Below are 6,000 nucleotides of genomic sequence, written 5' to 3' on the forward strand. Positions count from 1 at the left end.
AATAACTTCAGAGTTCTAGTACCTTTACTACTATAATTTTTATATAATGCAGTTTTTAATAAGGCAAGTGGTTCTCTGTTTGCAAAGGGCAGCTCACRAACAGAAAAGACTGAATTATTTCACTGATTAAGGGGGTAGAGGCAAGAAGGAAGAGAAGGAACCAGGAACTAAGCAGAAGAGTACAAAGTACCCACTTCACTGTGGGAGAGAACTGGGAGAAGCCAGCTGCAAAACTATCACTTCCCACTCACAGCAATAGCACATACAAACAGGGTACAATCGAGACTTTCTCACAGAGGATGCACTCATAACAGCTCTGGTATTAAAACAATAAAAAGCAGCACTCGTGTGAAGAAACAAGGTTATTTATACTGGAACTTCTCCGGCAAAGGCTGCCCTCTGTTAAAAAAAAAAAAAATAGCACATATTTTTCTAATGAGAAGTCAACTTACTGTAACAATATAAAAAGCTTTTGAAATAACAGAGCCATTCTCCTGTCCCCCCAGCCAGTTATCACAGGTGTAACACAGAAGCCAGAGTCTTGTGAAGGTTCCTAAGAGCATGCATAACAATACATACTTTTTTGTGAACAAAGTAGTCAAACAAATAACCAACAACCATGATTTTACCAGTGGAGGCCAACTTTTAGGACATAACTATTATGAAGTTTCTACCTCTTATAACTGAAAAACATAAATTTGGAAAATAAAGTTAATATTAGAGACAGCTTCTGAAACTTTACACAGCCGCAAAGCTTCTGTTCACTCCTACATGTGAAGATTAAGAAAAGCTATCACAAAAAAATACTGTGGGTATTTTCAAAAAGAAGTACTCAAGAGTTATTTCAGATTGATACTGCTACTAGAAAAGCTGAGTGGAATCAGAAGAAAAATAGTAGAAATATTCAGAAGACAGCTACTCTAGCAGACAAATCCTGAAGAAAAACAAAAAAAAAATCCAACAACAAAAAAAATCCAACAACAAAAAAAATCCAACAACAAAAAAAATCCAACAACAAAAAAAATCCAACAACAAAAAAAATCCAAACACACAACCTATCACCCAGCATACTCTAGGAAGCGCGGAAGGAGGGGCGGGGGGAGGCCTCCCACCCATCACCCCCACTGACTGCATCCAGACAAGTCAGCTACCACTCACTTCCTACCAGCAGCAGCAAGGAGCAGTTTCAGAAGCAGACGGAAGCAACAGTTTTCCAAAAGTAGCCCCAGGACTCCGTTAAGAAACCCTTAGTAGAAATCCTATCACTGTCCCTATGAAGGTGCCAGATTAGGAATGTAGCTGGATAAAGCACAATTCACACTATCAAGGCACTAAAAGAATCGTCCATGAATAGGCAGAAGAGGGATCCACCAGCACTTTTCAACATTACAATGGTATTACAATGATCACTTTTGTCAAGGAATTGTTTCTTCTACTCTTGAAAATATTAACATGAAAAACTAAAGTCCCACAATTCTGTTAAAAGCTTGTAAATTACATTTGTAAAGATAAATTACACAAGATTTATAAAATAACTTGCATATTGTTTGGCTTCTGTTCAATCACCTTAGTTGTGCCTTTTTTTTTTAAAAAAAAAAAAAAAAGGGACAGCTAGCAGTTGGCCTGGAAAACAGGGAGAATGATGATCTCAATTCCCATCTTCAGCTACAATTGGAGAAATCTATAAAAGCACCTGTTCTTCCAACTTGTTTTCCAGTAAGCGTTCTTTTCCCCTGCAGTTGCATTTTGAAAACTATAATACTATAAAGTAAAAATATAAGGCAAAAAGGAAAACATATATATACACACACACACACACACCATTCAAATGCTTCATAAAATAATCACCTTTTATAAAAAAGATGGTTCCAAACATCAGACTTAAATTTCTGCTTTTTAAAAATCATTCAAAAAAAGAGTAAGACTGTAACCTTTTTTTTTTCTTGGTACAGTAAGTATCTAACTTGCAGTGTTAGGGATATTGAAAACAGTTACCACACACTCACACTAGGCCTAAAATATTCTGAAGTTCAGCATTCTGACCTTTATTCTGACTTAAGTATAAACTTCACATCTTCTGGACTGAGTCTCAAGAAATACTGAATTACTAAATCAGTATTCAGTATCCTTCAACTAGTCAATTATACGTAAGATTGGTATTTTGGTATCAATCAATAAACGTCAACAAGAGCTCTATCCAGTAGCTGGATTTAGTCACTCCTGAAAACAGCAATTCCCATATCAACCATATTATAGTTGCATCAATTTGAGTTCAAGTTCTCTATATTACAGTTTTGCAAAGAAGTATTAATTCAGTCAGTTAATATTCAGTGTAACAAAAACAAAAATGCATGCTCACTGTTAAGCTACTATCTTCCCCCTTTAACCTCACTGGCAACCTAAGGGCGTTGCTGCAATGTTTTATCACCATAACAGCTGCTGTATACAGTTGAACAGTGAAAAAAGTGTAACACAACAATGAGATCTTCATTTTTATTTGGATTACTTTAGACTTATTTTTAAATTAAAAAAAAACAAAAAACAAAAAACAAAAAAAAMCACACCTCCCTCCCCTTCAATGAGMCAATATCATTTAAAGGTAAATAGTACTGACTTCTGGATAGAATTCTTATCAAGATGAAATACTACATTGCATTGCATACCAGGTAACATGATTAATCCTAAGATTATAATATTCTTTTCAAATTTTTTGAAAAAAACACACATATTAGAAGTCTACATAGAGTCATTAATTAGATGGTCTTTCTTAACAGACAGCTGTTATCCGAGCATCATATTAAATCTTGTGCAAACATTATTATTATAGTTTCAGGTCTGTTTCAGACAATTTTTAAATAATCAAGGAAATTACAGTGATTATTTCACATCCTCATATACTGAAGAAAGAGGAGCCTTCCTACAGTTCAGTAAGCAATGCAGGCATGACTGTTCTTCTATCACTACTTGTGTGAATGGCTGCTATAATCGACACAAGTTATGATTTAAGGACACAAGGTATTTGAGCATAGAAGGGTAGCATTTTATTTGCTTGGGTTTTTGTTGTTGTTTTTGAGCTAAGCATGAAAAGGATATTCTTTCTTGATACCACATGGAATCCTTTAGTAGTCTAGTAGCATCATTAATGATATTCATCATCATCCAAAACGACCAATATCCACAACTTCCTTGGGTAAGTCAAATTCTTCCTTCAGCATCTATACAAAGCTTGTATCAACATTAAAAAAGAAGTAGCAAGGAAAAAATGTTTACTATCAAAAAAAAATCACTTATATTAAGAGTGTTCAGAAAGATTAATAAATACATTTTCAAAGCAGAAAGACTTGTTTTAACTTATTCTAGCAGGAATTTCTTTACACTCTGAAGTTGTACGGACACTAGTTTCAATAGAAGGAATCATGCTTTGAAGGCTATGCCAACTAAAATAAGTTTAAAAGTCAATTTAAATGGGTACAGCTTTGTTCAGATACAACCTGTTTTTACTAAATTATTTTTCCTATGATCTCTGAATGCATAGCACAGTATATTAAACTTACTAACACAGAGGAAACCAATTCAATCTAGCCCAATCAATCAAAAGGAAAGATGAGAATTAAAAATAAAAAATCTTAACTAACAATCCTCTAACAGCAACATCACTTGAATACTGTTGAAGAAAACAATTTGTTTTAAAATACAAAAATACAATGAAAGTGAGTTCCAGACTAGCCAAACAAAAACGGCCGATCAGTATCTGTTCAAAGAACTTTCATACAGATCAACCTCACATGGAACTGCAAAAGAAAGTGTCACAACTACACTACATTTTTCGCCAATTTCAAATTCTGCAATCTATTGCAAGCTGTTAAAAAAGCCTGACAGTGAACATTCTMTCTTCAGTTCTGTTTTCCCCAGAAATGACTTTAAATGGCTTGAAGAAGGGTGGAGAAACAGCATACACACTGACAGATTCCGTAAATATGTACAAGCATAAGCACAAACTATTCCRTAAGAAATTCCACTGATAACCCTTTAGTTCAGTATCCATATTGAAATTCGGCCTACACTGTTATTTTAAATTGGAAGACACTACCACTATTGTTTAACATCCTGTTTATTCAATTGCTGATGCTCCCATTTCAATCAATTGTTGCTCTACTAAATAAGCTTCCAAGGATGCTCCAAGTCATCAGTGCCTTTCTTCTGACTAGCCAGGTCGCCTATTGATATTTCAAGACAGTAGTATTCTCTTTCAGCATTCACTCAAGAACTTTTAGGCATACACCTTCTAGTGCTATGCAGTGTAAAACAGTTGTTGGATTTAATGAGATTTCAAAAAAGAACTACAAAAAGGAATATACCTTTTCTCTGATATTGGTACAATAATGATGCAACCTTTTTTAACATAATAGAACACCACACAGATTAGGAAAAACAAAAGGAAAATGAGGAAAAGTTTATTTGGAAAAATTAGTAATCTTTCCCCCATTACCCTTCATATGAATTCTGTTCCTCCGATCAAAAAAAAAAAAGTTAACTAGCAAACAGTCAATTTGACTGAATACTAGATGTTGAAAAAAGCCCATCTTAAGACAGTATTTTGAAGACTGTTTCCTTCAAATCTGGTTATAATTCATGTATAACTCTGCAGCACATCCCCCTGCAGTCTTATTAGACAGGTTTGCAACATCAGCTTTGATAATAAGTCAGTGTAATAGGATTGTCACACTGCACCGCTCCTCCATGCGCTCTATTTAAACTCCTCTCCAATAAGGCAATTGCTGCATTCTCTCCGCATTTAAGTGACCCATTAGATGCTTCTCAAAAATTTATTTTGCATTGTGAAATCAGTCCGTTTATTTTGCCATCAAACTACCTGCTCTGCACAAGTCAAGTAATGAAGAATCTTACATAGAAGAATCTTTTTGTTTTGTGATTTCAATTAAAAGTTATTTTGCAACTTTTATGGAGATATAATGCATTGCACTGCCTTCTTAGTCAACTATAAAATTCCATGGTGGAATTCCAGAGATGCTTATCCACCTCTTAGAATATTTCTCTCACGTGTTAATTCATTAATCTATACAACATGAAATGGTTTCTTCCTCTAAATCTGGTGCACATTCATTCCCATATGCAACTAAAAGCTAATTTCCATGACACAACTTTCATAATTAAGTTATATGCTAGAGGGGCGGGGAAACATTAGAATGTCCCTGCAAATGAGACTTTGGCTAAAATGCCAGACTTGTACAACACCAATGGAAACCTGTTTTGGTACATCTTATTTGTTTTCCATCACCATCATGACTTGTCAGTTTATCATCTCTATTACCACAAGTTTTCTCAATAGACCAAAGGTTACATACAAGCCATCTAAAGAAAGAAAACTTTCTGGATTTCAAACAAGAAATTACATTGGTCAAGAGGATGCTCACCACTGCAACGTGCTGAAACACAAACTTTGTCAGAGAAATCACCAGACCCTGAAGACGATGGGGGCCCAAAGACACAACTCTGATACCTGAACTGTTAACTTTTCCTTCACTGCTGTTAATCACCTGGGCTCGGGAGTCCCGCACAGCGCACGCAGTGGCAGCGTCCCCTGCGCAGGGCACACGGGTCAGTCAGTCGCGCAGCGGGCCGGGTACTTGCCAGCCCTCTGTAACAACGACGCACATTTTAGAGACCACCCTGCCTCAGGCCGAGAAGCAAGGAAATGAAAGGGAGGGAGGGCGTCGGGCGTCACCCCCCTTCCCAGGCGGCGGCAGCATGTRTGGCGACCCGCACCACAGCGGGAACGGGCGGCAGGGAAGAGAGAGAAGCAGGAGGCAAGCCCGCCCGGCAGCACCCGGCACGCCGCCCCGGCACCCCGACGCGGGCGACGGGAGGGCAGTGGCGCCTGCGGGACCCCCCAGGGTGACCCGGCTACCCCCGAGCGACGGCATCCTCCGGCCCCGGCCCGCGGCGGCCGCTGCGAGCGGCGGCGCGGCCGGCCCGGAG

At 37.7% G+C, this 6,000-nt stretch overlaps 1 protein-coding gene across 11 annotated transcripts in view; it reads right to left on the reverse strand.

Moving 5' to 3' along the window:
• ZNF644 (zinc finger protein 644) overlaps nucleotides 1-6,000 on the reverse strand; it is an 80,263-nt gene that overhangs the window by 46,324 nt on the left and 27,939 nt on the right. For 2 of the 11 annotated variants that reach the window (XM_085303545.1, XM_085303540.1), the window contains exon 1: nucleotides 5,559-5,628. The exons of 7 other annotated variants lie outside the window; for them this stretch is intronic. The gene's annotated coding sequence lies outside the window, so the exon portion shown is untranslated. 2 more of the 11 variants (XM_085303546.1, XM_085303543.1) reach the window with 1 other exon arrangement.

Source organism: Rhea americana, unplaced genomic scaffold (genome assembly GCF_003343005.1).
Source record: "Rhea americana isolate MKP2758 unplaced genomic scaffold, rheAme1 scaffold_2, whole genome shotgun sequence".
Taxonomy (NCBI): Eukaryota; Metazoa; Chordata; class Aves; order Rheiformes; family Rheidae; genus Rhea; species Rhea americana.